The sequence below is a fragment of the Gastrolobium bilobum genome, unplaced genomic scaffold (assembly GCF_033153095.1).
Source record: "Gastrolobium bilobum isolate Gb01-03AN ecotype WA unplaced genomic scaffold, APGP_CSIRO_Gbil_v1 utg328528, whole genome shotgun sequence".
Classification (NCBI taxonomy): domain Eukaryota; kingdom Viridiplantae; phylum Streptophyta; class Magnoliopsida; order Fabales; family Fabaceae; genus Gastrolobium; species Gastrolobium bilobum.
In genome coordinates this window covers 6,037-16,671 of record NW_026896946.1, presented here as the reverse complement: position 1 = coordinate 16,671, position 10,635 = coordinate 6,037, and the positions used below count along the sequence as shown (strand labels likewise).

Here is a 10,635-nt window from a genome sequence, read left to right as displayed (position 1 = left end):
TAAGAAATTCCTATACTACTTTTGTGGTCTCCATTTTTCCAATATGTTATGGGATTTTTCATTAGCTACGCGTAGGTTCAAACCGTGCTCAAATCGAAGCACCGTAGCTCAAGTTACACATTTTCTAAGAAAATGGATGCTGAAATCCCCAAGACCCCCACGCTCATAGCGTGAGTCTCACGCCCGTAGCGTGAAGATACAGGGAGGTTGGCGCTCCTAGCACCACCGTGGTGCCCTCAGTGCCGTTGTTACTGCCTCTTACTGGAAGCTGGCACCCTTAGCGCCAGTTTGGCGCCCATAGCGCCACACAGCAAGTCAGGGTGCCGAAAATAGGGCAATTTGACCTATCTATGATGTTTCATCCATAACTTTAGTTATACTTATCCAAATTACACAATCTTGGTCTCTATGCAAAGCTAAGAAAATTATCTACAACTTCCTTTACGACACAAGGGTCCAAATCTATCATATAGGATATGAAAATTGGACAACAAGACGGGATATCTTTACTTTTACTTGGATTTTCCAACCCAAGGTCCTCTTTCTCCTAATTGATATCATACAATCCTTCCAATACATGAATTCTAATCTTTCAAGATACTCATACACTAAGAGAAGCAAGCATACCATTTCATCATACATATATCCTCATTAATTACAACATCATCAGGTCTCAATTACATCATTGTTCTTACAAATTTCATATACATGCCCAAGGACTTAGCTACAAAAGGAACATGATCAAAGCTATAAGCCATTTACAACAAGGCATTCACCACTACAACGATCATGCACCAAGTCCCTCAAAATACATGATGTGACATCAAAATATACATATAGCAATTCTAAATGGCATGCAACTCAAAATATCCAGCTATCAGGTACAATCTACTCATGCTTCTTGCCTCGATCAACCTCACCTCTATCAGTACCTGAAATGATGCCCCACAACACGGGGTGAGATATACGAATATATCATAGTAAACCAGAGGTCCTTGGAGATCACTCCACCCTGAGGTTCACTTTCGATGTACACATAATCATAACAGTTCAACACATTCTTATCCATAACCATTATATGGACTTCCAAGAGAGATCCTCAAAGGGTTGTTTCTCTTAGGCTCTTACCACATGGAGATCCACCTAGGGCTGTTTCCAAGGGAAGTCCTTTCCTTAATCTAGGAACCTCCAAGAGAGATCCACATAGGGCTGTTTCTCTTAGGCTCTAACCACATGGAGATCCACATAGGGTTGTTTCCAAGGAAAGTTCCTATCAACCATTCTCATCATAATTCTATCAATCATTCCTCAATCTATATTTCTACCTCTATCAACCATTCCTCAATCACTCTTAAACAATCAAACATCAATTAATCAATCATAACATTTATCAATGCATGAATCAATGCATTAATCAATCATAACATCATTTCATAAGGCTGAGTTTTAATTATGTGTTATTTTGCAATCATCGTTTTTAGAATTTAATAATTTAAAATAAAAATTAATGTATAAATAAATTAAAAGAATAAAAAGCAGTTAGATATCAATTTAAAAGAATATATATATTTTTACCAAAAAAAATATGTATATATATAAAATGTGTTATAGAAGATATTTTTGTCTATTTATATTATATTATGACCATATCAATTACATGATAACATAATTTCATCAAACAATTTATCCGATAGACATCAAGCATAAAATATAATATGAAGTAGAAAAAAAAAAATATAAAAATAATTTGATTCTTCGTTGTCCTACTAAATAGTAGAGTAGATAATTATAGTTATCCATCCTATCCACAAAGGATATTAAATCGTGTCATGGGACACATTAATTACATAATTGATTCAGGCGATAATTATGCTCAACACAACCAATTATGTATCTTTCTGCAACTCGGAAATAATTTCAAATCTCCGGTAACCAAATAATTTAAGAAGTAATTTCGAATCTGCATGATTTCATCTTTTCAAAGGAATAAAATATAATTTTTTAAAATAAAAGATTGGATAATATAAATTTTAAGAATAATAGTTGTGGGTTCTAGGAGTAAATGGGCATTCCACTTTCTTCTTTGTAAAATCAAAATGGGAAGGAAAATCTCCCTGCCCACCGGAGAACAACACCGTACGATGGTTCGTAACCATGAACAAACCTAAACTAAGCAAACCCTAATTTGTGATCTGTCCCTAATTCTTTGTTTTCTTCTCATCGGATCGTATCCCAGAGTACCTTCTTGCTGTATTCCCTTATAAATTCCCCTGATTAACCTTCAAGGCTTCGTGCTACAGAGACAAATTATTATGTTCTTGCCATTTTAGTCCAGTTATTTAATTGTCGCTTCCTTCGCTCGTTTTCGAGATTCCCCGTAGATCATCAGGTTTTAACTATGCTTCATCATCTGCTTCAGCTTTGACGATTCCTAGTCCTTCTGAGCGGTGATTTGTAGTCACTAAATTTATATGTCCAGAATTTAAATTATTAATATTGGTAGTTTGGGAAGGTCTATGAATTTCACTTTGTGTCCTTTTATTTCTTCTCATTTTTTTAAGTGTTTGATTATTGCTAGTTTGTTTTATTTACCGTCAATACAACCAATTCATGCAGTATAAATATTATAAATTTGTAGAATAATTCAACATAGAAGCAGGTTTTTCATGTGTTTTGTCTAAAAGGTTTTTCGCCTGAGAATGATGGCCCTTTAGCTGCCTTGTGATGTAAGTTATGTTCTTGATGCAGAATGATTTAGTGTAGATTTTTTGGAAGATACCTATATGACAGCATGGGTAGCAGTGACATGGATAAAACCATAAGAGAGAAGGAGTCTAATACGACACCTCCAGCTACGTCACAGGTTTATATGGGTTTCTTTTATTTGGTCTGTATTGGCGATTAAGTACTTTGTACTTGATGCCAGAAACATTTTGTTGTCTTTTCCAGGAGCTGTCTTCAACCCCTGGCACTGGAACAATTAATCCTGACTGGTCCAACTTTCAGGTTTTGTTGAAAAATCTTTGTTTGCCCATTGTGTTTTTATCTGTAGGAAATCAGAAGATTATTATCATATATATTAAAGAGATTCTGTCAAATCCCTAATTCTTGGGATTCAATTAATTTGGATCAATTTTATTTCCTTTTTAATTAGGATTGATTAGTTTCCTTTTCTTCATTTTATTTCCTCTTCCAGTCACACAAGATGTGTATATATGCTTGTAACCTCTCATTATTGGAATACTATTTTAGATGAAACCCTTTTTTCAGTATTTTCACATTATTAATGTTAAGCCAAGCTTGGATTTTGATCCCCAACTCATTTGTTACACAGGCATATTCTCCTATACCTCCACATGGATTCATGGCATCAAGTCCCCAAGCCCACCCATATATGTGGGGTGTCCAGGTAATTGTCACATACAGCATGATTGGTCAATCTCATTGATACAGTAGTGTAGAATATTATACTTTGACCTTTGTGTCTGTTTTAGAGTTCTTAATGGATTTGGGGAACTTTAGATGCTGTTATTATATCACTGCTACTGCTATCATCAATATTTGTTTTCCTGAATAATCAATCCAAGAACTTATGGGACCAAAATCACTCGATTCTTCAGTTGTAGACCAATGGCGAATATAGAAATTTGTTGTTGCTTTTCCTTGACTAGGTATTGTCGTCGTTGAACTGAAATGGGAATAGCTAGTTCATTTTTGTGTTTGAGCATCTAAGTTGCATGGATATGGGTATCATCGTATGAGTACCGGTGTCAATATAGGTATGGGTATGTGGTATGAATTTTTTTCTAGAAACTAGGGTATAGAGGTATATATTACATATGAATTATAAAAGCATAAATGATTAAGTAATTAAATCATAAGATAACTACAATTTCCATAATGTTCTAATTCAAAGTTTTCAACAAAGCTCTTCAAGTATATTAAGTAAGCAAAAATACATAAAGAGGCGAGAGGGGCGAAGTAGCAGATTGTTTCATTTAATAGTAAAACAAACAACTTAGTAGTAGAAACTTGGTATTTTGCATGGACTGGCTAGTGGCTAGTACTCGAGTGATATTGGCTCATTATAATGCTTGGCCAAGATGTATTTAATAAGATCCAACAATCAAGAACCAGAAAATAACACAAAAGACACAAGTTTTTGGCCTGGAATTTCTAGATTTTCTGTATTTATATTAAAGAAACAGTACAAAACAGTAATGACCAAATAAACTAAACAAGGAATTACAGATTATAGAACGAAAGGAAAAGAAATAATGGGTAAAGAAATTGTGAAACAATTGTAGAAGTTCCATGCTCTCCCAGGATCTTGATTCCAGAGTTTTCCAAATTGCCTCCCATTCTCTCTCCCACCAACTCTACCTGATCATCCACACCTCCATTCAATTGGTGGCCATTTTGGGCATTCTGATGTGAAGATGCTGACTCAACAATAGATGCACTTAAAATACGAGAGGCCCAATTCTTTCTATTTTTATCTCGCGTATATACCTTGCGGATGGGCTGTATCAATACTCCCTCCCATTTTCAACACCTTTTCCTCAAGTGAGTAAACTGTTGCTGTATGACAGAAAAATCCTCCCAAGCATTCTCAAACTTTGGTAAATTCTTCCACTTAAGCAGAACCATTCGACCATTGCTCTCACTTTATTAGGGTCAGCACTCACTCTTTTGGCTGAGATGATGTGCCCCAAATATTCAATGTGGGCTCTCCCAAAATTGCATTTCGTTCGATTTGCTACCAGTTGATTCTGCCTGAGTACTTCAAACACACTCCTCAAGTGTCTTTCATGCTCCTCCTTGCTCTTACTATATATTAATATATCATAAAAAAATACCAGTGCAAATTTCCTCAAGAAAGGCCACAAAATTTCATTCAACAACAAGGCTTGGAAGTTAGACGGGCCATTTGTTAAACCAAATGGCATTACGAGATACTCATAATGCCCTTCGTGTGTTTCTAAAAGCAGTTTTTGGGATGTCTTCTTCCTTCATCCTAATCTGGTCGTAACCAAATTTCAAGTCTAATTTGGAATACACATTTGAACCACCCAATTCGTCGAATAATTCCTCAACAACTGGGATTAGGAGTTTGTTTGGTAAATAATTTTATTTAAAGCCTTGTAATCTACACAAACTCGCCAGCTTCCATCTTTTTTTTTTAACAAGTATTAAGGGACTTGAGTAAGGTCTAGTGCTATGTCTAATCATACCACTATTAAGAAGTTCAGAAACCAATCCCTCAATTTTAGATTTTTGGTTGTGTGGTTACCTATAAGGGTGCAGGTTCGGTACTTGACTCCTTGGCTTGAGGTTAATAGCGTGATCTTGGACCCTGTTAGGAGGTAGGCCCCTCGCGGTACTTGAAACAAATCCTGAAACTCTATCAACAAGGCTTCCAACCCTTCCTTCCATGTCCCATCTATTTCAGAACTCATTTCTTTAGCACTGAGGTAGAACCTTTACCCCTGGTCCTGTAGTGCCTTGACGATGGACTTTAGAGAAGCAATCGACCTAGATAATGCTGGATCCCCCTTGATTACCACCTTCTTCCCTCCATATCCAAATCTGCGCCACCTAGTTCGAACAAATGAAAATCCTCTTTAATTTGGGTGCCTTGAAGTTCGATTTCCACTCCCTTGCAGACCCTTTGACAGCTAACCTTGTGGCCAACCCCAACTTCCAAGTTATAGACAAGTGTATCTTCCACTGCTAGGCCCAACTGATTCACGATCCCACTCCTCACAAAATTGTTAGACGCACCACAGTCCACCTTTACTACGACTTGCTAACCCTGTATTTTTCCCAACACCTTGAGGGTTTGGCTTGAAGATAGCCCTAGGTAGAGATTGCATCAAGAGCTGTAGAGCCAGCTCCCCGTCTCCTTCTAGCTCATTATTGGGAAGAGAAGCTGTGTCAACTGTTGTTTCAACCCCTCTATCATCGTCTTTGTCCACTAACAACAATTGGAGTTGGGGGACTTGGCACTGGTGTTGCGGATGCCAACGTACGTCACATTTAAAATAGAGGCCCAATTTTTGGCGGTCACAAAGCTCAGCTTGAGTTAGACGGCAGTTGTTGCTAGCTTTATTTTCCATCGTATGTTCCCCCCACGGTGGCTGTTGCTTCGCCACTTGTTGCCCCCTTTGAAGCCCCTGCTTTAAGGTCTTCAGAATTGGTGTTTCTCGAATTAGGTGTGCCCACAACTTGGGAATTGATTGTTGCTGGCCTTGGGTTTGTTTGACCTACTATTGTCAGATTTAGCAAGTGCACTAGTCAAACAAGTAATAAAATGATAAGTAAAGATCGTTCCCACGAGGATTTGTGTCAAGCACTAACTAACCAAATGTTACTAAGTTGAATCAATCGAAAAATTCTGAATTGCATTGATTTCTTGTCACTCGAAATTGAAATTGCATAAAATTAAAGAATTGATAAACAAATAAGATGTGAATATAACTTAACAAGTAGTCAGATGTCAATTTCCCTCAAGCATGAATTTATGGATGAACCAATTTCCATTATGAATTATTTACTATGTGATGTTGATCAACCTTTTTCTTATCATCTCAAGATGTAATGTCTTACTACCCTGATAGATACATTAATCAGAAACCCCAATGTCTTGGTGATTCCTTTCTTAATACATGCATTAATCACTAAGGTTTTAAGACCACATCAGAATCCTAGCATCAATGTCTTGACTACTAGAACACTGGTGATGAAGTTGTCAAAAATAGAGAAACAATGTAAACATGTCTGTTCTACACTATTTATCAACATGAAGAATTAATCAAGAATTAATCAAGACAACTTCATACAATCACATAATAGATAAACAAAACATCTAATTAACCATTCATAAATTCAAACTTGAGTTCCATTGAATCAGACTACAAAGGACTCTACTCAGACATAATTGAAATACAAACAAAGGAAGAAGAAAGATCAAACTCCATTGACATGATAGTAAGTCTTCAATCTTCAAGTGCAATTACATATGAAACACTAACTATTACAATAACTAATCCTAAGGAATTTGAAAGTAAGAGAGAGAAGTCAGATCAGAGGATCTGATATATGAGAGAGAGATGTGATGGATTTTTTTTTCAGAAATGTGAAGGCCCTTGTCTTTTATAGTGTTACAAATTACAACCGAAAACTAACATGGGCGCTAAAACGTTCTATATGGGCGTTTTAGCGTCCATGTTTGACGTTCGAGACCAGAGTCTTTTTGCAGTAGCAGGGCGCTAAAACGTTTGGTCAGGGAGTTTTAGCGCCCAAGACCAGCAACTTTCGTCCTTAGTTTGCAGCAGCGCGCTAAAACGTTCTGTGCTGGACGTTTTAGCGCTCGGCACCAACAACTTTTGCCTTCAAATTGTAGCAGCGCGCTAAAACGGTCTGTGTGGACGTTTTAGCGCTCAACACTTAAGCATTCTCCCTTTCTCTAGAATCTTCTTCTTCTCTCTGCTGCTCCTTGAGCTTCATTTCCCTACAAAACAGTGTAGATTTTCAACAAAGCTTTCAGAACTTACACTTAAGGGATTTCCAGGATATTAACCTCATTTTCATCCAATTAATCACACAAATTAATACAAATTCATGCTGAAAAACCTGATGAACTAGGGGTTTATCACAATTCCCAGATTTAGACATTGTTGTCCTCAGTAATGAACTTGCAACAGAGAAAGATTCAAGATTCTTTACAGATGAAACTCATGAGGATGGACTTTAATTAACAAAAGATCACATTGATACAACTTACAACCATGCAATCTCTTATTCCTTATGACTTGCCCAACATCATATGTGGCTTTTCAACAGATCAATAAAGATGATATACAGAGACTTTCCAAACAACAACACCCCCTCAGTAGGATATTCTCAAAAATTATGAGAATTTTAACACTCTTGCACACTAGTGTTTAAGGATGTACTTAGCACTCATTCTTCATTACACTCAAACTGCCATAAGCTTGCCCATCTTCTCACTATTCATAGTAACAATGATCCATAAGGTAGATCAAAAAGGTTTTGGTATGATTAGCAATGAGGCTTGGTGTGTGGCTTGACTAGAGGTAAGGATTTCTGTGAAAGGGGAAGTTCAGATCAAATGAATCAGATTCAGATAAGAGGGAATTCACAGTAATTAATTAATTTCTTCCTAATTCCCTCAACTTTCTTCCTTTTCATTCCTTGTTCTTTTCTTTGAACCTTTCTTCCTCCTTTTCTTCCTGACACTTTGTGTCTTTAACAAAAAATTTTCTTTTTCTTTCAGACACTTTGTGTCTTTAATACTTTCCTCTGTCTCTTCCAAACACTTTGTATTTCACAACCTTTTCTTTCTTTTCCTTCTTTCTTTCTTATGTTTCCAACACCTTGCATTCACTTATTGCAAAAACACTTTCCTCCCCACAGAACACTCCATGCCTTATCACTTATCTGAAACTTTTAATCTGAAGGATTGGAATAAATGTGGTTCTTGGCTTGATAGACAACAGGCTAAGCTCAAGTGTTTCATGCAATGGGAACTTAAAGGTTGGCCATTTGAATTTCTGGTTCAGGAAGGAAATGCCTCTACCCTACACATCATCAACCATTTCAAGCAAGAAACAAGGCAAGTTCTAGAGTTACTCATGCAATGAAGTGCTCTCTGAACAAAAAATTTTCTGTATAGGCTCAATTTCCTCACAGTTCAGAGTGCATGCTTGACTTTCTCTCTATGCATCAAAACTAATCTCTCTACTCTTACACATTGAATGAGTCATGCAATCATTTCATTTCTCAACATGCAAGGCATAAGATTGTATCCTTAATTTGATCAATCATCTAAAATTCTGATCAGTCAAATCCTCATGGAATTTCATATAAAAAAAAATTGAAATCTAATTTCAGAACTAAACTAACATCTAAACTACACTAAAAATTGTAAAGAACCTTGGGATACACCACCCCAAAAGCTAGCTCAAAGGGTGGGAGTGCCCTAGACCTTATAAACTCCACATTAGTTGCACATACAACCAATGTGGGACTATATATCTCAACACGCCCCCTCACACGAGAGCCCATTGGACTTGAAGAGTGGACATGCAACAGGCCCAGCCTACCTGTGCTAAGAAACGCCACAAGTGAAAGTGGAGGGCGGCGGCGAGGCTCTGATACCATGTAAAGAACCTTGGGATATACCACCCCAAAAGCTAGCTCAAAGGGTGGGAGTGCCCAAGACCTTATAAACTCCACATTAGTTGCATATACAACCAATGTGGGACTATATATCTCAACACGCCCCCTCACACGAGAGCCCATTGGACTTGAAGAGTGGACATGCAACAGGCCCAACCTACCTGTGCTAAGAAACGCCACAAGAGAAAGTGGAGGGCGGCGGCGAGGCTCTGATACCATGTAAAGAACCTTGGGATACACCACCCCAAAAAGCTAGCTCAAAGGGTGGGAGTGCCCAAGACTTTATAAACTCCACATTAGTTGCACATACAACCAATGTGGGACTATATATCTCAACACGCCCCCTCACACGAGAGCCCATTGGACTTGAAGAGTGGACATGCAACAGGCCCAGCCCACCTGTGCTAAGAAACGCCACAAGAGAAAGTGGAGGGCGGCGGCGAGGCTTTGATACCATGTTAAACTTAGAGAAATTGGGATAAAACCTTATGTTCTCCTTTGGAGAATTCTCATTTAAATAGTATGATATAATTACACAATCATAACTATACAATCATAACCTACAGCTAGCTAATTAATTAAGGATATAATTACACAATCATAACCTACATCTGGCTAATTAATTAAGGATATAATTACAAATCATAACCTACAGCTGGCTAATTAATTAAGGTATCCTTAATTAATTAGCCAGCTGTAGGTTATGATTTGTAATTATATCCTTAATTAATTAGCCAGATGTAGGTTATGATTGTGTAATTATTTCCTTAATTAATACCTTAATTAATTAGCCAGCTGTAGGTTATGATTTGTAATTATATCCTTAATTAATTAGCCAGATGTAGGTTATGATTGTGTAATTATATCCTTAATTAATTAGCTAGCTGTAGGTTATGATTGTATAGTTATGATTGTGTAATTATATCATACTATTTAAATGAGAATTCTCCAAAGGAGAACATAAGGTTTTATCCCAATTTCTCTAAGTTTAACAAAAATTTATTCACAAAGAAAAACTAAAGAAAAGAGATTGAGATGTTTCCCTGTTTTGGCTCATCCACTCGTGTGACATCTCCATGTAGTTCGCATGCCATTCAATCACACCCCAATTCCCAGATTTAAACGTTGCTGTCCTTAGCAACTAATTTAAATCTAAACAGCAGTGGATCACTGAAACACATTCATATATCATTCAATAGCATCAGTACTATCGCAATGTGTATCAATCAAAACAGTGAATCTCAATGTTCTTAACCAATGTACAAAATAAAACCAATAACAAAATGTAGCTAAAGTAAACCACAATAAAACCATTTAACAAAAAATGTAAAAACATCAGGAGACTAGTCAGTCTCTCTGACTCCTCATTAGTGAAGAGAAGATCTGATCCTGGATCAGTAGCAGGCAATGTGTTGTACTCATCATCAGCGG

General features: G+C 36.9%; 1 long non-coding RNA gene across 1 annotated transcript; it reads left to right on the top strand.

The window, feature by feature from the left end:
• Window positions 1-2,076: 2,076 nt before the first annotated feature.
• Window positions 2,077-3,410, top strand: LOC133302933 (uncharacterized). The gene is made up of 4 exons (XR_009750402.1): window positions 2,077-2,389; window positions 2,749-2,863; window positions 2,950-3,006; window positions 3,335-3,410. It is a non-coding gene; the product is annotated as an uncharacterized LOC133302933 (long non-coding RNA).
• The last annotated feature ends 7,225 nt before the right edge of the window (window positions 3,411-10,635 follow it).